Source organism: Narcine bancroftii, chromosome 1 (assembly GCF_036971445.1).
Source record: "Narcine bancroftii isolate sNarBan1 chromosome 1, sNarBan1.hap1, whole genome shotgun sequence".
NCBI classification, from domain to species: Eukaryota; Metazoa; Chordata; class Chondrichthyes; order Torpediniformes; family Narcinidae; genus Narcine; species Narcine bancroftii.
Window position 1 is genome coordinate 411823115 of NC_091469.1, and position 22856 is coordinate 411845970.

The 22856-nt window shown below is 38.8% G+C and overlaps 1 protein-coding gene and 1 long non-coding RNA gene across 6 annotated transcripts in view; one reads left to right on the plus strand and one right to left on the minus strand.

Moving 5' to 3' along the window:
* Nucleotides 1–22856, minus strand: part of LOC138751545 (zinc finger protein 385D-like) — a 423580-nt gene that overhangs the window by 26900 nt on the left and 373824 nt on the right. The window lies entirely within an intron of this gene.
* The window catches only part of LOC138751548 (uncharacterized), a 77039-nt gene continuing 68447 nt past the window's right edge, over nucleotides 14265–22856 (plus strand). The window contains exon 1 of the long non-coding RNA XR_011350038.1: nucleotides 14265–14357. This is a non-coding gene — a long non-coding RNA (uncharacterized lncRNA). The remainder of the gene's footprint in view (nucleotides 14358–22856) is intronic.

The following is a 22856-nucleotide window of genomic DNA, read 5'->3' on the forward strand; positions in this document are numbered from 1 at the left end:
TGTCGCCAAATGTCCACTAAATTAAAATCTTTCATCAAAGCTCGAATTTGAATTGCCATTTTAGATTTTTTAACATTTTTTGGAGATTTATCTAATAAAGGTTCCAAAACACAGTTAAAATCTCCTCCAACCAGAACATTTTCATTAACTTGTCCCAGAAGCAAAAATGCATCCGAAATAAATGCTTCATCATCCACATTTGGTGCATAAATGTTAAGTAAAGTCCAAAATTCATTAAAAATCTTACAATTCAATTTAAGAATACGTCCTGCATTCATTTCCATTGATTGTAATTCAAAAGATAAATTTTTATGTATCAAAATTGCTACTCCCTTAACTTTGGAGTTAAATGAAGAAAAAAAACATGTCCAACCCAGTCCCTCTTCAATTTCATACTTTCTTTTTCATTCAAATGTGTCTCCTGTAAAAAAGCAATATCAATCTTCATCTTTTTAATATAAGCCAAAACTCGCTTATGCTTAATTGGGTTGTTTAATCCCTGAACATTAAAGGTAGCAAATTTCAAATTTGACATATCTAATACAATTAGATATATACTAAAAATAAATACTAAAAATAATCACAAAATTAATAATAACAAAGAGAAATTTGTTTTTTATATAGGACCCTCAAATTAAAATATATAGGCCCTCCAAATAAAAATAATATTCGTTAATAAGAGAAAAAAAAACAAATAAAACTACCAAAAGGTAGTAACTTCCTAAAAAATTGGGTGTGGATTACCCACTAGTAACTGATGACTAACAAAGAAGTTATCAAAAATATTAACATATTACAAAAAAAATCAGACTTGAGATTTCAGTTCAGATGGTGAACTCATTTCAAAAGTAGGTGAGCTCTTTCCATTCCTGTTCTTTCCACTTCTGCCATTTTGCCCATTTCCAAGTCCATCAGATTTTCTTTTAGGAGATAATGGTGGACTTCTTCTTTGACATCTGGTAATGAATTAGCAAAAACCATTGCTTCATGCTCACTCTCAAAGAATTGAAACTGATAGTTACCATAAAACACTTTCAACACAGTGGTTAACTTTCAACACAACAAGTTAACTTGAAAATATGCATTAGGGGGATTACATTTACCACATTTTCAAAGTTATTATGAGGCAGCTCAATTTAAATTTATTAGTTCATTAATGGATTTGGAACGGCCCCCTAGTTGGGCTAAAATTGAGATGGCGAATATTTTTGAATTTGAAATACATCAATTTTTGTTTCGGTGGAATTTAAATTTATTACAACAATATAATGTGCCTATACTAAAACATTTAATGAAGTTATGGATGAGGAAAAATAGAATGATAGGTTCTAAGGGTAAATTATTGACTTTAACACCGTTATATAATAATCAACTTATTCCTTTTTCAATGTATAATCAATGTTTATTACATTGGAAATCTAAAGGCATAAAAAACTTGGGGGATTGTTTTAAAGAAGGTAAATTTTTATCCTTTAATCAAATGAGGGAAGATTTTGGTTTTAATGAGAATTCTTTATTCGTTTATTACCAACTTCGATCCTTAGTAAAACAAATATTTGATAGAGATGTGATTTTATCTAAATTGACTAAATTTGAATCTTTTATTGTGATTGTACAAAAGAAGGAATATATTTCATTGATGTACCAAATATTACAGGAAAATATGGAAAAAAAGGGATGGAATAGATCTAAGATTAAATGGGAAAAGGATATTAATCTTACTTTTTCTGAGGATGACTGGTTAGATATTTGTCATGATCGTGTTACTAGATTGATAAATGTTCATTATGCAGTGGTTAATTATAATTTTTTACATCAATTGTATTTAACACCTGAAAAGTTTAAAAAATATATGGTTTTAGTGAATCAGATTCTTGTTTTAGATGTGGTAATTCGGTTGGAACTTTTTTTCATGCTGTTTGGTTAGGTGTACATATACAATCTTTTTGGAAAGCAATTCAATTGTTTTTGGAATATTTATATAAGATCAAAATACTTCTAGACCCGACAATATTTTTGTTGGATGAGTTGAAGTCTTTGAAAGATTTAGGATTAGACAAATTTCAGATTGCTTTTGTATATTTAGCTTTATCTGTAGCAAAAAAAATGTATAGCATGTATATGGAAAATTGCTAAAGTGATTGATATTAATAGATGGCATAATGAGATGAAAACTTGTTTGGTAATGGAAAAAAGTTACATATGTTTAACATGATAATTATTCTTTTTTTCTTATTAAGTGGTCTTTATATTCAGAATATTTACATTTAAATTTACCTTGATTTGATTTTTCCTCTTTGGCTCTCCTAAAGAGAGGTGGCTGAGAGGGGGAGGGGGGGGGGGTTCTTCTTTTTTATATATAAAAATTTTTTATTGTTCATAATATGTATTTTTTTAATTGTATGTAATAACCTTGTGGAACAAATAAATAAAGTTGGAAAAAAAAAAGAAAGAAAATACTTCAATTTATGTAGCATTTGTCAAGATTTCAGAAATCCCCAAATATCTGTATGCTATTAAACTATGTAGGAATCAAAATCACTGTTGAAATGTTGATAAAGCAAGACCCTGCAAAGAGTAATGTGATAAAAATCATATCATTTGGTTTGGGTGTTGACTAACTATGAGGATTAAACCGTGGTGAAGTGCATTCAGTTCACATCTAGTTTATATAACCAATAAACCATGAAATTCTGTGGCATTATAATGTTTTAAAATTTGGCACTGTAAGATAAGAAAATTCCAAAAGACTTCTTCGCTTCTTCTGTTTGGTTTGTTTAACTTATTTCAATTAATTCAGTACCCTGTATATGGTACCTGGAAGAACACTAAGCAGAGAATGTAAATGAAGGCCATAATTTGGGTTGCTCATTGCTTCAAGAAACTGACAACCATGCAAACTGGTAACAGTAACAAACTTGCTCTCACTACCTACTGCCACAAGTTAACCAGATAAATGGCTCAGTACCAGAGGATAGAGGTAAGTGTCTATATCAATTCAATACATATCACTCCAATATCTACTATTAATGTTAAAAAAAATGATTTTGTCAGAATTGCCAAAGAAAGACAATTGTTTTACATCTCTTTCACTCTAAACTGCCAAATGTTCAGCTCTATCAATCCTTTTATTCCCTGCTTAACAAGTCTCTCCAGCAACCAAAACAGGACACTGAACTGCATCTTACCCGTCGCCAAATTCACTCCAGACTTGCCAATGTTTTACAAACATTTCCTCCAAATTCTTCAAAACAGAAACGTTAGATATATATTTTGCGAGCAGACAATTTTACAAATTTCAGGGATACAACAGGACAATGATTTGGAAACCTAGGATACCAATATATTTTTTACTAATTATTCCTAGAATATTTCTGGGAAGTTTTGATAAAGAAATGAAATAACTTTCTTCTGACTTACATTACCCTCAAAGGGTCCTAACATGAAACAGCAAAAATCAAGATGATATTCGATATTTTTAGATTCAAAGTTGTCAGATACAAAGCAAACAAGCCATAATAATTTTGAGAGCTTCACAAAACAAATCCTTGATGATAATAAATTTGGACCTTAATAGGCATGTGTTGTTCTTTCCAAACCAGGAAAAGGAATTAAAACCTGCTGCAGATTATTTAGCTGGCAACTTGATAAAGTGTTCCAAGTCTCTGCAATTTTTGAAGGAAACACACTCAGAGAGAACACCCCAGAGAAGGAGCAGAAACCAGAACTGCATATGGGAGGCTTATAAAAAATACTACATTGTAAATATTACGGAGGTGTTGGGGCTGGGAAGGGAAAACATAATCTTTTTACCTGAGTGAATGTTATAACAACCAGGGACACAAGAAAGTGAGGTTGCTGGAATTTGAAGGAAAAAAAGCACTCTGCTGGAGGAACTCAGCAGGTCGAACAACATCAGTTGGAGATAAAGAATTCCTGATGTTTTGAGTCAGAGCCCTTCATCAAGACTACTACAACATCTCTTCCAGTGATGGTGCTCAACCTGCTGTATTCTTCCAGCAGAGTGATTGTTGCTATTATAATCATCCTGGTTTGTTTCTTGTAACTCCAGAAATTCCCAGCCTGAGCTGTGCAGTTGATGCTATGTCTGAGTCAGATGTGCATCAAATTTTATTACCTGTTCAACATGCTCTTTGGAAGACCAATCACTTCATAATAGTCCTCATATAGAGGATCTGTTAGAGAACAGTAGTTCTGAAACCTTATATCTTTCCACTCACATCCCACTTCAAGTATTCCCTATGCCATAGGTGCTCTGTGATTAGTAAGTGATTGCTTAAGGTAGGATGTGGGTGGAAAGAAAATATTTGAAAACCACTGTTTTAATCATACCTCATTGACTCGTTATGTGCACGGCTTCATAACTCCAAAAGAAATGGGCAGTGACAATTTTTCTCAAGCAAAATATTTCAGCAACAATTGGGTCTAGAGCAGTGGTTCTCAACCTTCCCATCCAAGCAATCCCTTACTAATCCCTGAGCACTGATGGCATGGGGATTATTTAAAGTGGGATGTGAGTGGAAGGAAAAAGACTGAGAATCACTGCACTAGAAAATCTAGAAAGAAGTTTCAAATTACTTCAGTGTTCCATTAAAATAATGAGCCTTTCGACAATAAGTATTTAATTGTCTAATAGTTAGAAGTATTGGATAAATAATTTAATAATGATAATGAGAGTGAATTTATTGTCATGTACAATGCCCTGAAATTCTCACTTGCAGCAGCTGAACACAAAAAAACGACGAAACTAAAAGAAGCAGCTATGATAGTTAATTATTAATTGAATTAAAAAGAGACAATGAATCAAAATAAAAGATAGATAATCACTCGTGTAAAAAATTTGACTTAACAATAATGCAGGCAATCCTTTTGTGGTTTCAGAGCAAGACCCTGATTAGAGTGACAAGTTAATGTTTGATAGCTATGGGAAAAAAAAATGTTCTTGAGTCTGGAGATGATGGTGTTCGGGCTTCTAACCTTCTATTTGAAGAAAGCAGTGAGAAAAAGTTGTGACCAGGGAAAATTCAAATGTCACATGTGGCATCTGAGGAATTTAATTTCCCTGATAATTCCAGATTTTTTTTAAAAAAAGCTCAGTCAACCTGGTATCAGTGAGATTGATACCAGATTGATACTAAACTGCTGTACATATAAAGGGTCTCCATGTCTGGAATGAACTGCCAGAGTTAAAGAAATGGGTACAATTTCAATATTAAAAAGATACCCAGACACAGATGTACAGATAGGAAGGGTTGAGAAGGACATGGGTCAAATGCAGACAAATGGCATGAGCTCCGAATGCCAACCTGGTCACCATATGTAAGTTAAAACAAGGGGCCTGTTCTGTGCAGCTTGATGACTCCAGTGCTACTCAACATGATGGCATTGGGACCATGTACAATGTGAAGTTCTCTTGCATAAATGCATTTGCAACGGGTAAATTGTCAAGAACTAGGATTGTTTACCAGCATCAAAGTGGGTGAAGAGAATAAATGCTATGCATTTTGTAGACGACATTAAAGTAGCAGTTGATCAGGTGTGACATCAAGAGGAAACTGAGGTGAATGGATTTTTAAGGACTAACCATCCTAAGAGAAGTGTCCTGGGCCCAAATATAATCAATTACTTCATCATTAATAACCTTCTTTTCATCATTAGTTCAGAAGAGAGAATGCTTGGTATGATTCAATTCATTCGAGTTAGGAGTAGAAGGGCAACTTGCTGCTTCGCCAATGTGAAAATACATTAAAAATGCAGATGTTGGAAACCTGAAATATTTACAAAAGACAAAATGTCTTTCACCTGAATTGTTTCTCTATCCATGGGTGCTGCCTGGCTTTTTGAAGCTGTTTTCTTTTCATTTATTCTTAAGATGCAAGCAAAAGCTTTCAAACAAACTTATTTATGAAGGGTGGCCAGGAAAAGGCTGGAATTATCTGATCTAGCGGTAATAAAATCATGACTGAGGATAAGGCTGAATTGAAGGCAGGCAGTTTGAATAGCTGCAAGATCCTTTCTGTCCTGTGGTGCCCAAAACTATTAACTGCAAGTGTACTTACACTACTAATGTATAAAGCTCCAGATGTACCTCATTATTTTGATTCACTATTGACCTTTCAATATAATGGGATGTATAATTTGATTTTCTCAGTTTTACTGAGTATTGTTTAAATGGCTTTAACTTTTTAATTGCATCTTCTATCAATACATCTTTTCCAATAACTGTTGTGTTCTTTCCATTCAGTAACAGTAAAGCAGTTTTCATTTTATTAAGACATATTTCATCAGGTATGTAAATACCCAACTGTGGCATACAGTATGTTCACATGCTACTGTTGCTGATCAGCATTGCTATTTTTATCTTTCTGCCTCTGTTTGGGTTACAGGAGTGGGTGAGGTTTGACAAATGTGGATGACTCCCCACAATGGCTTGGGACAGATGACTCAATGATGTCTGGAAAAGGAGGCAAATCAAAACAAAAACATCTTTGGTTATGATAAGTTATCGAGTTCTACAACACAGAAATAGATTCTTCAGCTCAACTGGTCCGTGCCAACCATTGAGTCCCGTTTGCCTGCATTTGACCCATACTCCTCTAAACCTTTCCTATCCATGCATTTATCTAAATATCTTTTAAAATTTATATTTGTCTCCATCACCCCACTTCTCCTGGGAGCTCCTTCCATAAAACCACCGCCCTCTGTGTGACTCAGGTTCCTTTTAAATCTTTTCCTTTTCAATTTAAGTTTGTGCCCACTAATCTGAAATTGATTCATCTGGCACAGGGACACTTGGTCATAGGGGCAGTGGCCCAGATGTAGTAAAAACAGAAATGCTGGAGGAACTCAGCAAGCCTCACTGAGGCCATAGGAAGTAAAAGTGTATAATCAAGATTTTGGGCCTGAACTTTTCTTCAAGGTGTAAGTAAAAAGCAGCCAGGTGCCTAAAATAAAAGTCTGGGAAGAAGAAAAGAAAGGGCATAGACCAACAGACAAAAGGTGTGGATAGGAGAGAGGAAAGGTGAGAATTAATTTAGGGGTGGGGGGGTTGACAAAGGAAAGAGAGAGAACGAGCAAGAAGAAAAGAAATGTAGGGATCAACTGGGGGTGGGTGAGGATGGTGTGGCTAACAGAATAACAGAAACCGGAGAAGTCAATGCCAATGCCACACAGTTGGAAGGTGCCCAGACAGAATACAAGCTTTTGTTCCTCCAATTTGTGTGTAGTGTCAGTCTGGCAGTTCATGACACTATGGACAGACATGTCAGCAAGAGAATGGGTGTCATTATGTTACTGCTTAATGTGGTGATTGTACTTCTAGGCCGAAATGAATTATGACTTCCAGTGGCCTTGCTTGACAAAAGTTTTGATTCTAGGGACTTGTAGTCTGGGACTGGCATTAATGAACTGTCCATGATTGGTTGTACCCTATTTTACTTTTGCATGTAACCATAGTAACTCTTCTGTTATACAAGAACTGTTGTTTGCAGGGAGTTGCCCTTGGATATGCACTCAATGTCAATATGACTATATTGCCAGAGTCACAAGATGATTAGACATAGGAACACAAATAGGCTGTACAGCTCATTGAATCTGTCCCGTCATTTAATCATGAGCTGATTAATTTATTTCACTCAGCCCCACTGCCAGGCTTTCCCCATCTCATCCCCACCCCCCCAAACCCTCCCAACCTTTGATGCCCTGGCTAATCAAGAACCTATCAATCTCTGCCTAAATGCACTCAATAACCTGACCTCCACAATGGCCTGTGGCCACAAATTCCATAGATTTATCACCCTCTGGCTGAAGAAATCCGTCAGCATCTCTGCTCTAAGCAGATGCTCATCAATCCTGAAGTTATGCCATCTTGTCCTAGACTCGCTTACCATTGGAAACAATCTTTCTACATCTACTCTGTCCAGGCCTTTCAACATTCAAAATGTTTCAATGAGACCCAACGGCACCATCCCCCCCACCCTCCTCTTTGTTCTCCTAAATTCCAACAAGTTCAGGCCAGAAGCTGTCAAACACTCCTCATATGATAACCTTTTCATTCCCGGAATCATCTTTGTGAACCTCCTCTGAACCCTCTTCAATGTCACCACATCCTTTCTTAAATGAGAAGCCCAAAACTGCTCAGAATACTCCAATGGGTTTCATCAGTGCCTTATAAAGCGTCAACATCACATCCAAGCTCTTATATTCTATCCTCTTGAAATGACCGCCAGCATTGCATTTGCCTTATTCACCACCCACTCAACATGCAGGTTTAACTTCAGGCTACCCTGCACAAGAACACCCAGGTTCCTTTGCATCTGTGTATTTTCAACTTTCTCCTCATTTAAAAAACAGTCTGCCCTTTTATTTTTTTCTACCGAAGTGCAAGGTCATACACTATCTTACACTGTATTTGATTTAGCACTTCTCGGCCCTCTCTCTTAATCTGCTAAGTCCTTCTGCAGCCTTCCTGTTTCCTCAACCCTACTTCCACCTCCAGCTACCTTCGTATCATCTGCATACTTGGCCACAAAGCCATTCATTCCATAATCTAAATCATTAATATACAACATGAAAATAAGCATCACCACAACGACCCCTGTGGAACACCACAGAGCAAGTGGCAGCCAATCAGAATATGATTCCTGTATTCCTGTATTCCAGGAAACTCTCTGTTTCCTAGAAATCAGCCAATGCTGTAGGTGTATTTCTACATTTCCTGTTATACCATGGGCTCTTAATTTGTTAAGTAGCCTCATGTGCAGCACCTTGTCAAATGTTTCTGAAAATCCACATACGTAACATCTACTATCTCCTTTATCTAGCCTGCCAGTCACTTCTTCAAAGAATTCCAATTGTTAAGCAAGATTTTCCCTTAAGGAAACCATGCCTCCAAGTACTCTGTAACCTTATCCTTGACAATTTACTCCAACATCTTCCCAATGACCGACGTCAGGCTAACTAGTCTATAGTCTATAGTTTTATTTATCACGTCTCCCTCTCCCTTGCCCTCTGGTACCATACCATATTGATTCCTGAAAGATCATTACCATTGCCTCCACAATCTCTATTGCTACTTCTTTCAAAACCTGAGGGCGCAATCCAGTTGGTCTGGAAAACTTATCCATTCAGCTCTCTGAGCATCTTCTCTCTTGAAATAGTAACTGCACTCCCTTCTCTTCCCTGATACATCCACATCAATCCTGAAATTGTGCCATCTTGTCCTAGAGTCTCATCCACAAGCTACTCCACATCCAGCACTTCTAATGTCTTCCTCAATGAAGACTGATGCAAAATACTCATTTTGTTCCTCTGCCATCTCCTTGTCTCCGATTATTATTTCTCCAGCATAATTTTATGATGGTCCTATATCAACTCTCACCTCTCTTTTACTCTTCATATACTTGAAGAAGCTTTTTGTATCTGTGACGATACGCTGCAGTACATCACTCGGGCAACAGATGGCCTATAGACACGGCACCCGGTCTAATGATATCCGACCACCAGGAGCGCCCCAAGGGCCCATGGTAAAAAGTTGAGGTCCAGACCATGTGCTCTCTCTCTCTCTCTATCTCTCTCTCTCTCTCTCTCTCTCTCTCTCTCTCTCTCTCTCTCTCTCTCTCTCTCTCTTCCCCAGGATCACTGTAAGCACAGCAAGCAGCCAACTATATATTTATGTGAGTGGAATAAAGCCTTGTTGCCCCAAACAGTATTGTACTTGTGTTTTCCTTTGGTGCAGCTTGCTACAGTATCCTCTTTGATATTATTTACTGGAAATCGTCCGTACTTCATTTTTTCCCTCCTTAGGAGTTTTATAGTTGCCTTTGCAAGTTTTTAAAAACTTCCTAATCATCTGTCTTCCCAATAATTTTTGCTTCCTTGAAAATCCTCTTTTATATTTATGTTGGATTTGACTTTACTTGCTAGTCACAGTTGTGATATTATTCAATTTGAATATGTCCTTTGTTTGGTATACATTTATCACTCTTCCGTCTTCCCTATTAGTCCCCTCTTCCAATCTATTTTGACCAGTTCTTCTCTCATTACCTTAATTTCCTTTACCCCATTGAAATACCAATACATCCTTGTTAAATCTCAAATTGAACTCCATCATATTGTAACCACTGCCTTCCTCAAGGTTCCCTTACCCTAAGCTTTCTAATCACCTCTGGTGCTGTAGAGCTCGTCGAAAGAATCAAAGACTTGTTGATCCAAACCAAGGCTTTTATTAGCAAAAGACAGGAGCTCTTCACAGGTGGCCGACCAGTCCGGAATGATCCGACCTGGCTAGGGACACAACCCTTTAAGGCCCAGACAATAGGTGTGGCTTAGCTCTCAGCCAATCGCTGTAAGCACAGTCTAGATACAGTAACTATATACACTATGTACATTGGTGATAGATCTGTACTATCACAGGTGCATTACACAACACTCCATCCAGTACAGCCGATCTCCTAGAGAGCTCATCCACAAGCTACTCTAAAAAGCCATCTCACCAGCTTTCTACAAATTATCTCTCGTGATCCAGTCCTAACCTAGTTTTCCCAATCTATTTCCCCCATGACCATCATAACATTGCCCTTTTGTCATGCCTTTTCTATTTGGTGTTGTAATTTGTTGTCCACATCCCAGCTACTGTTTACACATCTGTACATAACTGCCAGCAGTGTCTTTTACTCTTTGCCATTTCTTAGCTCAACCCTCAATGTTTCTATATTTTCTGATCCTTTGTCACCGCTTTCTAATGATTTAATGTTTCTTACTAACAGAGCCATGCCACCCCCTCTGTTTGCCTGCCTCTCCTTTTTGATACACTGTGTATCCTTGGACAGTTAGCTCGCAATGACAACCATCTTTCAGCCATGACTCCTTGATGTACTACAAGGTCAACCACTATTTCTTGTGTTATGTGCATTTATTTGCTACTTTTGGCTCAGTGACCCCATTGATTTGCAACTCATCCCACTGGCTGCAATTTTGCCCCATCTGCCTGTCCTTCCACACAAACTCCCTACCAGCTGTCCTTACTTGTGCAACAACAGTCTCTTCATTTTGGTTCTCATTCCCCCATGAATCTAGTTTAAACTTCATTCTCCAACAGCATTAGCAAATATCTCTTCCAGGATATTTAATTCAGGGGCAACTTGACCTACTTGTACAGGTTTCCCCTTCCCCACAAAATATTCCAAGGATTTGAAATTCTACCCTTGCACCCGTTTCTTCAGCCACACATTTGTCTGCACTGTCTTCCTTTCCTGACCTTCCCTAGCTCATGGCACCAGGAGTAATCCAGAGATGACCAACTTGGAGGTCATGCTTTCTAACTCCCAAAACTTACTTTGCAGGACCTCTATTCCTTTCCTGCCTGTGTCATTTGTACCAATATGTACCACGACCTCTGGCTACTACCCTTTCCCATTAGTTTGAAATGTACAGGGGCTTAATTTGGTATAATTTGGCAGCATGTGCTTATGGGCCAAAATGGCCTATACTGTGTGGTATGTCTAAATTTAAATTTATATTTATATTCTGCACCTGCTCAGAGACATCCTGTACCTGAGCACCCAGCAAGCAACACACTATTCTGGAGTCTCTTTTGCAGCTGCAGAATTTCCTATCCGTTCTCCTGACTATCAAGTCCCCTATGATGATTGCACTATCTGACTTCACCTTTGCCTTCTGAGGCTCAGAGTCAACCACAGTGCTATTGGTTTGCTGCTGTCTGGATCAGAGAGTATCCCCCTCAGCAGTATCAAAGGGGCATACTTGTTGCTGAGGGGAATGGCCACGGAGTACCCTGCACTGCCTGCCTATTGCCTTGCCCTCTCCTGACTGTCCCCCAACTACCTTATTATTGTAGGGGTCATCGTTTCCATGTAACTCCTGTATATCACCCCCTCAACATCCCGAATGATCCAGAGTTCATCTAATTCCATGACCAATTCACTAACAGACTCTGTAAGGAGCTGTCGTTGGATGTGGTTCACACAGATGAAGTCATCAGGGATATTGTTGGCTTCCCTGATTATACCCACATTCTGCAAGAGGAACATGTCCCTGCCCTGGCTGCTGTTCCCACTATCTATTAAAGAGCAAAAAGTTAGAATAACCTGTCCCTTCCTTACTTCAACTCTTAAACCTCCCCCTCAGCTTCAGTTCACTGAAGCCTCTCGAACCAAAGCTTCAAATTCCCATTCCTGCACTGGGGCACTCACACTATGGCCACTCTACGAGCTTCCCTTCCTTTTAATAGCTATAGATAATGAGTCAATGGAGAATTTAGGTAAGCATCTACCTCTCCTGCTGCTCTTTAAATGCACCAAAATTCTTTCTTGGTGCACCAACTACAAAAGTAAAAAATTAAATTACTAAAATATGACAGGACAGAAAAAGAGATAATAAATATAAAGGACAGATGAATAAATATTCACATTTGCAGTTAGTGACATTTTATCAGTGCAGAGAGAATAAAAAGTAAAATTTTAGTTGTGCAGAGGGTCTCAATACTCCAAGGTATTTAATACAGGTGCAGTGAACTGGGATTCACTGATAGGATGTTGTGCTGATGGCTGGCCCCACCTCCTGGCTCCGCCCTCATCTGCCCACATGTAATCCTAGTTTCCCACCTAAACACAGAACCCTTCTGAAGAGTACTGTTGAACCCTACCCTTAGTTATAAGCTAATAAAAGTGTTTGTTCTCCCTCCAGTTGTGAGAGCTTTTATTCATGCTACAATAGGCATGATACAGTTCCTGCCATCCACACTGTTAAGAATGCCATGCTTGGTGAGCAGGACCCAGCAGAATAACTGGGGTTCATGTGTCATGGGATAGGCCTGAAAGGCCTAACTCCATTTAGGCCCTTTATCCATGTGTCTGTTCCAAATTAAGAGAACTTCAAGATTGTGGTTAGTTCTGGGATATCTGTCCCTGCAGATGAGTCAGGTTATCATTTGGAATAGGCACCCATTTAGAAGGTAAAATCCCAGAAGTGCATTAAAAGAATACCACTGCACAATATTGACATCACCTGCACTTGGCTTGGTAAACTGTCCTCATTCTAAAGCAAACTACTATAGAAACTGGAACTTGGGAAAGGAGAAAAAGGCAATATAACAAGACAGTGTTTTGTGACCTTCTCTCTGCAGATCTCTGCTTTACACATACAACTGTTCCACTCTCCCATCCCTCCACTTTAATACTTCTAACACTTATCTCCTGTAACTCTTGCATTCTGTACTGTTTTATTTGCTCCACTTGTTGTGGGTCAACTTGCTACATAGTACCCAAAACAAACCTTTTCACTGTACCTCATTGCACATGACAAAAAACTTGAATTAGTTAACATATTGACAATCAGAACTTGCTGGCAGCACCTTTCCAGCAGCAACATGACCCACAGATGGGTAAGGCTTTCTCAGTTTCCTATTTTCTATTGCATGAGCAGTTATTAATATGGTGCATTATGAAACACTTGTTATTAAACAATAAACAGATCATAGGATACTGCTTCCCTCTTGTGCAGCAGTCTGCTTCACTGCAAAATTTAGTTAGTGTGAGGTCACCAAAAATGCTTGACTGAAATTTTTGTGTCAAGGGCATTTGAACCATCACTCTGAAGAGTTGAAAGAATCTAGTCCAGGTGCTCCTCAGATTAAAATAGTTAAATGTTACATATAAATAATTAATTGTTCATTGCAAAGCTAAATAAGTAGCTCTGATTCCAAAATGAAAATCTATTACCTTGCTATCCCCTGAGGGAAGGGTCATGGAGCAATCATTCAAATATGATCCTGGTGAACACTGGGCAAACAATGAGGCAGCTTGGAAGCTTCAAGGAATTTCCAGGCCCCTCAATTAGAATGCCAAAGTCTTACTTTATTTTGGCATCCACAGGTGACCCCATTTTTCACAGTATAGCTCAGCAATCCACCTGTTTTCCCTTAACATTCCTGGGCAGGCTTCGACTGCAGAAATTCCTGGTCTGGAGTACCTTCCCTGGTAATGTCCCTGACAAATAGTAACCAGTCAGTCTCTGCCCCCTTTACAAAGACAGATAGAATTTCCCATGGAATGCTGAGATCTCGGCATGGAGTATTCTTGATTAATTTCTTGTAATGCTTACATAAGTTACAATTATAACATTACAATTACAGTTACTGACATATTTAAAACAGGCAGTAACATTGTTGCAATGTTTCTCTACAGCAGAGAATGTTCTTTTCTTTCTTTGGCTTGGCTTCGCGGACGAAGATTTATGGAGGGGGTAAAAGTCCACGTCAGCTGCAGGCTCGATTGTGGCTGACAAGTCCGATGCGGGACATCTCACCTTTCCCACAGGTAGGTAATGTGCCATTCTGTCGTACAAAAGGGACTATGCATCAGATCTCAGTGTGAATTGCTTTGATGCACCCAGAGGGTATGAAAGATATCCCTTGAAATTGTAAAGCTCTTCATCTAAATTCATTGGATAAGCACTGCAGCAGAAAGCTCGTCACCATAGCTGTGGTTCTCAACCTTTTTCTTTCCACTCACATGCCACTTTAAGTAATCCCTAAGCCATTGGTGCTTTGTAATTAGTAAGGGATTGCTTAAGGTGGCACGTGAGTGGGAAAGGAAGGGTGAGAACAACTGCTCTAGCCCCAATTGTTACTGAAATATTTTACTTGAGAAAAATTGTCATTGGCCCATTTCATTTGGAGTTATGAAACCGTGCACATAACGAGTCAATTAGGTACAATTAAAACAATGAAAAAGGTTGAGAACCATTATACCATAGCCTGGGGAACAAATGATCGGGGGCATTTTCAGCACCAAAAATATGCAACCCAGTTACATTCAATTTAAATGACTGAATTTGGCCGGATGCAGTGGAAGAGCAGTTTCCAGTCATTGACAATGCGGGCTAGTGCCAAGGTTGGTGTGACAGAGGATGTTCATTCGAATCTGACAGTTGAGAATCATTGAACATTGCTGACCAGGAAACAAGCCCTTTGGCCCTTCTTGTCTGTGCTGAACTATTATTCTGCCTAGTACCACTGACCAGCACCCAGCACATAGCTCTCCATACTTCTCCCATCCATGTACCTGTCCACATTTTCCTTATATTTTAATATTGAGCCTGAAATCATCACTCCACACTCCACACTCCACCACTCTCTGTGGAAAAAGTCTATCTACATTTCTATACCCCTCATAATTTTGTGTACCTCTATCAAATCTCCCCTCATTCTTCTATGTTCGAGGGAATCAAGTCCTAACCTGTTCAACCTTTTCCTGTAACTCACTTCCAGAAGTCCTGGAACATCCTAGTATATCTTCCTTGTACTCTTTCCATGTTATTGATATCTTTCCTGTAGTTAAGTGACCAAAACTGCACACAATCAATTTGGCCTCACCAATGTCTTGAATAACTTTACCATAACATCCCTATATTTATATTCAATAGTTGAATTTATGAAGGCCAATATGTCAAAAGCTTTCTTTACAACCTTATTTATCTGTGATGCCACTTTCAGGGTATTATGTATCTGTATTCCCAGATGCCTTTTTGGTAGAAGGTTTTGCATTGTGTGTTGGGGAAGGGGAAAGAGAATGGGCTGCAATGGTGGAAGGAGGGAGGATTAATTAGGAACTACCATTTGCAATATGAGAAGTGCAGGTGGAAAAAAATGGAATGGGGATCAGTATTTGTACTGTTGCAGAGAAGCCTTCAAGATTAAGTCTGGCATTTAGGATTTTAGTGAAGGGACAGGAGCTGGTAGAATCCCATAAGAGGGTGGGTGGCCTTGGGATGCTGTCCAGGATCAACAGATTATTTGTTAGGGTCTGAAAGGGAGATGGTAGATGGAAACTCTCCTGAGAAGCGCTTGGTTGTGAGAAGGTACCACCTACAACCCCCATTTCATATAATTATGAAATGATTTCCTTCACCCTCCAACCTCCCCCATTGATTCCCCATGGAATTAAAAATTATTTCCCAACAATAAGAGTGAAGCATAAGAACACCACATCCATGTCAATTTCCAGAAATTGAACTAGGAACTTTGGATCATGATCGTTGGAACATGGACTGTCCTGACATACTTCGACACAATTTCTTACTCAAGGATACTGTTACGAGCCCAGAGGATCCCAAAACCCACCAACAATAGATATTCAGCAAGACAAATGGTAACTTAAACAAAAGTTGATTTTAATGATCTTTAAACATGAAAATAGAATTACACTTTAACTTGCTTTACCTAACTTAACTCCCTTCTTATTCTAAGCACACATGTATATTATGTGTGTGTAAGTTCAGACAAGTTCTCTGATTCACAGTCCAATCTCACTTCTCATTCCTCCAAGTTCACTGGATGAAAGGGGGGTTGTAGGTGGTACTATGGAGGGAAAATGAGCGTTCATTTACCTGCCAGATGTCCTGGATCACCAGTGAACTAGAAAGATCATATTCTTCCTGAGTGCCCATTATGTATTCTCTGAATTAAAGCATTTGTCATTCAGAAAAACCATTAATAATTATTCTGGGACCTGTGTAATGTCTAGATATAATGGCAGGCAGTGATTCTGTTGTTATTAATTATGGTTTGAGAAGGTTCATATGATGAAAATTCGGAGCATTGCCCAGGGAGTAACATCAGTCTGTATATTGTGGTAGAGTATATAAAAATGTTTTTGAGAGATAAATTGGGAAAGGTTTGTTAGAGTAGGTCAAATGTAAACACTTTAAAACAGATCTTATTTGAAATACTGGAGACATAGTGGCTTCTCACACTGTTCTGCAAGAGCTTTGAAGAGTGCTCCAGATATTTTACTAATGGTTATTGTTTATCAAGGCAACAGATGAAAGAGCAGGCTGGAGCTACTATTGTCTGCTGGAGAGTTTTGCTGTTGTAAGAGGGTCATGTGGTTTTGCAAGCAGAGAGAGTCAAACAGGCTTTCTCTCAGTCTCGGAGTGTGTGTGTGTGTGTGTGTGTGTGTATGTGTGTGTGTGTGTGTGTGTGTGTATGTGTGTGTGTGTGTGTGTGTGTGTGTGTGTGTGTGTGTGTGTGTGTGTGTGTGTGTGTGTGTGTGTGAGAGAGAGAGAGAAGCAGAGATCTTGACAGTGTCAGCCAGCAAAAGTTGCTTGAACTGAAACAGAACAAGCTGGCAAGCTTTTGGAAGACAGCCTGGTCGAAGCCCTTATGGTTCATGCAAGAGGAGAGGACTGGCTGTCTAATGTTTCACTTGAAATAAGTGAAACAAAAAAGGAACTCTGTGGTGACCTGAAAGAAAGAGGTTATCATTTGGAAACCCTGATGGACAAGACACTGATGTGGCTGATAGAAGTACATCAGTTGTGGATGTCCTGGAACAACACATCTCTCTCTGGAAACCAACAAGAAACTTCCTGAGTGGTAACCATTTACCTTTCGAGCACAAAAGCCTGGTAAACTTTATAAATGTTAAATTCTGTGCACAGTATAAGAATTGCCTGCATCCAGTGACCTTGGAGGAATGAGAAGTGAGATTGGACTGTGAATCAGAGAACTTGTCTGAACTTACACACACATAACATACATGTGTGCTTAGAATTAGAAGGGAGTTAAGTTAGGTAAAGTAAGTTAAAGTGTAATTCTGTTTTCATGTTTAAAGATCATTAAAATCAACTTGTGTTTAAGTTACCATTTGTCTTGCTGAATATCTATTGTTGGTGGGTTTTCGGAGCCTCTGGGCTCGTAACAGTATCCTTGAGTAAGAAATTGTGTCGAAGTATGTCAGGACAGTCCATGTTCCAATGATCATGATCCAAAGTTCCTAGTTCAATTTCTGGAAATTGACATGGATGTGGTGTTCTTATGCTTCACTCTTATTGTTGGGAAATAATTTTTAATTCCATGGGGAATCAATGGGGGAGGTTGGAGGGTGAAGGAAATCATTTCATAATTATATTTCTAGGCTTCTAAAGAAAAGACATTCTTCCCTTCTTATTTTGATTATGCTTTTTCAGGTCTGTCCACAGTCATGTGAGGTATTCTTTTCAGTTGCACTGCACAAAGATGAGATAATCATTTAAATTGTGGTAATGACACCTCTATATGATATAGGACAATCTGTCCTGCAGCCACAGATATTTAATATTTAGCTCTATTGCACTTTGAAATATAAAGTGGGACTCTTGGAATTTGAGACCAGGAGATAATAGAGTTTTATATTTGATTGTTCAACTGTTGCCAAATGAAAGAGAAGGAAGAAGTTTTAAGGACCAGCCAAAACCTTCAAACCATTTTATGGTCAGAGCACAATTCAATATTCTGTTCTTAAATACCAACAGAATAACTGCCTGCCACAGCTGACACAGGTCCCCAAATAACCATTAATGGTTTTCTTGAATGATTAAACTAGATTTCCAACCATAACCATCTGGATATAATTCTGCATGAGTGCTTTTCCATTCCTCCCACCACACCTGGCAATTTACTTAATGTCGACTCACAGAAAATCTTTACCTGTGAAGGTACTCAAATCCATGCCATCTGCTCCACACTGAGTTGCCACAGGGAAATCTTTTCTCATTCTGCCACATTGTGGCCACTTTATAGCATCTTTGAGCACATATGGATTTTACACACTTTCAATTTCAACAATCATGTACGTGCCTTCACCACCACCTTTATTTTATTTGTTTCGTCTGGGTTCCCTCTCCCCACACCTTTACAAATTCAACACAAACTATTTCTCTCCAGGATTTATGCCAATAAGCTGTAAAATTTATTTGGCTGTGTGCATATTCGCTGCCTTTTACTTTCTCTGGAACCTGTACAATTTCTAAAAGAGTCTTAAAAGTCAAATTTTCTCTGAGCAAACCGTACAAGTAAAAATGATCTTGTACTCAAAATGGAATCAATGAGTAATTAATTATTTCAAAACAGAATAAATGGAAACAGCTTTAGGTGACTGGTGCCATCCCTGGCTTAGTGAGCATTCTGGCTTTTGAGTCAATAGACTGTGGGATCTCAGTTTACACCAGCAACTTTAGATGACTAAATCTGGACTAGCACTTCCAACATGGCACTGTATGAGTAACAATACTCTACCAATCCTATTTGCTCTCATCCTTTCCAAGTCTAGAATCTGAACAGGGTATTGAAAATGAGGAAACAATTATCTCCTTGAATAACTCGCACACCACATTGATCTTGTGGAGGCTTAAACACAATGGCCACTCTGGATTGTTCAACAGATGTCTAAGAAGAGTGCACTGGGAGATGTTTCCAGTATTGAATGTAGGAGGAGGATTCAGGAACCAGCTTGCCTTAAAAAGGAAGACATTTGACCCAAACTGAGTGCATTCTTTAATTAAGCAACTTTGTGCCAGTTTTTGCTGTGCAGGTCTTTCTCTCATTTTTGGGTCTGCCTAAAATGCAAGTGGATCCTAGGTCTCAGAGGAGCAGCAGATGCCTGAGTCCAGTCGTCAACTCCAGAGTTCAATTTCCCACAGGCTGAAAGGGCAGCCGTGAAATAAAAACAGAAACACCTCAAATTATCCAGCATGAGCTGCTGAAGGAGAAAGAGATAATGCTCTGAGTTAACAGCTTTCTGTTTTTCCCAGTACCCTCCAACATTTCCTGTATTTTGCTTTTGTATGAGATGAATTCTTCGCCTTTATTTTCCATTTCAAAATGTCTGTGATTAAAATAAATTCACAAAACTTCCCCATCTCCTTTATTAGCCTTTTATTCATGCAATGAAATAACATCTCTTAAGGGTTGTCAAGAATGCTGCAATTCTGCAGTGGTTACTTCTTTTAGACAATCATCATCCAAGCAATCATGCTTAAAATGGACATCTGCTGATATGTTGGAAGCTGGCAGTCAGTGCTGCTGCCTTCTGCCAATAGAAAAATAGTTGCAATTTATAATACTGTATCAATAGACAGATTTTCCATATTTCCTGCTTATAGATAAAGGCCTAGAATATCATGGCATCAAAAATAATTTCCTGCACCAAGGGCCATTTCCTCACGTTACCTTTTCTATAACCTAAAAGCTTCCTGGAAAAACATGTTAATCAGTGATAGGGCAAATGTTTTGTACCTTGAACACAAAAATGTGGTGCAATATAATTCACCACAAATAAATGGCAAAGCCGAAAAATCATGACTATATGTCTGTGCATCACAAGAAACACTTCAGAGTTTAATTAAATTTCAAAAGCAGGCTTAATTTTGGCTGCGTTAAGTTTAAATTTAAGAAAGGTTATTCTGATTTCTTTTTAAAGAAAATGTAAAGATTCCAATTTGCAGGTAAAGAATTCTCAATCTCACTTTTATTTTTTACATGGATCAAAAGTTGCACAGAGAAGTAATTTTATTTATGCTTACACCTTAACTAATTGGAGAAAAATTGGGAGCTTTGAATATCTAACCATTATAAATTAAAATCCTTGAGTTGTCAATAACATCATGCAGAGTCCAGTGGAATGCATTTGAGGTGAGATCTTGGTGAATCTACTCATGGACATTAGCATCTGCAGACAAGAAAGTTTGCATCTGCTAGTGTCAAGTGCTGGAGAAACTCAGCAGGTCAGGCAGTATCCATAGAAAGTAAAGGGTGACGAATACTTTGGGCATGGGCCCTTTGTTAGGTACCAGCAAAAACAGACAGGCATCTGTATAGAAAAGTGTGGGAAGGACAAGGAGGAAGAGGAGGAGGAGGAGGAGAGGAGAGAGAAAGGGGCAGGAGGAGGAGCACAGGCTAATGGGTAAGAGATCATAGTTTGATACAGGTGGGAGGGTAGAAGAGGAAAAAAAAGCAGAGGGATAGAGTGTTGGAGTTGAGGGTAGCTCTGAAAGGAGAAGGAAAGGAAAGGATGGGGATATGGAGGAAAGGAGACAGAATGATAGGGAAAGAGAAAGACTCAAGGGAGAAGGTTAATAGAAACTGGTGAAGTTGGTGTTAATTGCCGTCTGGTTGAAGACTACCAAGATGGAATGCAAGTGTTGCTTCTCCAATTTGCATGAGGCCATGGATAGACATTTGGATGTGGGAATGGTGTGTGGAATTCAGATGGTTGGCTATTGGAAGGCACTTGCTGTTGCAGCAGGCGAAGTTAAGGTGCTTAATGAAACGATCTACCTTTATGCATCTCATGGTCACATCTTGTAGGATGCCCATAGACACACTTATCTTTCTAAGCTATTTGCCACCAGTGGGAAGAGATTTAACAGGAACCTGAGGTGTAGCTTTTTTTTGTATATACAAAGGATGGTGGATATATGGAATGGGCTACTAGAGGAGATGTTAGAGGCAGGTATTACGGAAATGTTTCAGGAAAAATTAGATGGCTACATGGGAAGGATAGGTTTAGAGGTATCGAGGCCAAGTGCAGGCAGATGGGTGGGACAATTTGTTCGGAGTAGGCAAGTTGGGCTAAAGGGCCTGTTTGTATGCTGTATGACACTATGACTAAATATGCTCATCATAGAGAACTACTGTGTAGAGAGCTGGGAAAGGACCTCAACCTCCGGAAAATTTCCTCCTAAGTTTTCCCTGATCCTCCTAAGTTTTCCCTGATCCTCCAGAGCTGGGAGCAACACCACAAGCCCTGATCTTTAATTAACTCCTGGTGCCAACCTCTGAATTGGCACTTTGGATTGAAGAACCCATAGTATTGCCCCAAGTCTTCAAAGGGAAGACATCATTTTAAACTATATGTCCTTTCCATAACTTTATAAAGCTGTGAAAGGAATTGACACATTTTTCAATGTTGACCAGACTTCAAAGGCTTGAAATAGGCAGGTTGGACAGGACAACACATTTCTATAATAAGATGCCACCAGGTGACAAAATGCCAACATGGTCTTTAATGCAACTTTGCATTGTTGCCTTCGGCACAAGAAGTGGGTAGAGGTGAGATGCTGCTGGTGTGACAGAATATATAGATATGTTTTTGGAATATAAATTAGAAAAGGTTTGTTAGAGAAGGACACATACAAACACTTTAAAATAGATCTTATTTGAAATACTGGAGCTCTGCTAATGCTAGACAAGCCTTTGCAAGAGCTTTGGAGAGTGCCCAAGAGACTTCACTAATGGAGTGTTGTTTACAAAAGGCAACAGATGAAAGAGCTTGTTGGAGCCGCAGATTGTCTGGAAGGTAACTTTGCTGTTCTAAGAGGGTCATGTAGCTTTGCAAGCAGGGAGAGTCAAACAGGCTTTCTCTCAGAGAGAGAGAGACATGCAGAGATCACTTCTCCAGTGTTACACCAGCAACAGCAACTGGGACTGGAACAGGACAAGCTGGCAAGCTTGTGGAAAACTCCATTTTGAAGATGGATTGTGAGTTCTTAATTCAGCCTGGTCAAAGTCCTTGTGGTTCATGCATGAGCAGAAGACTGGCTATCTAACATTTCACTTGGAATAAGTGAAACAAAAATGAACTCTGTGGTGACCTGAAAGAAAGAGGTTATCATCTGGAGAACCCTGAAGGGGGAAAGTTTTATCAGCAAGACACTGGAGTGGCTGATTACAAAGGAATCAATTGTGGATATCCTGGAACAAAAAATCTCTCTAAACCAACAATAACCTTCCTGAACAGTAACCATTTACCTTTCAAGCACCAAAGCCTGGTGAACTTTATAAATGTTAAATTCAGTGCACAATATAATAATTTCCTGGAACCAGTGAACTTGGAGGAATGAGACGTGAGATTAGACAGTGAACCAAAGAACTTTTCTAAACTTACACACACATTACATACCCGTGCACTTAGAATTAGAAGGGGGTTAAGTTAGGTTAGTTAAGTTAATAGTGATAAGTTAAAGTGTGATTATGTTTTCATGTTTAAAGATAATTA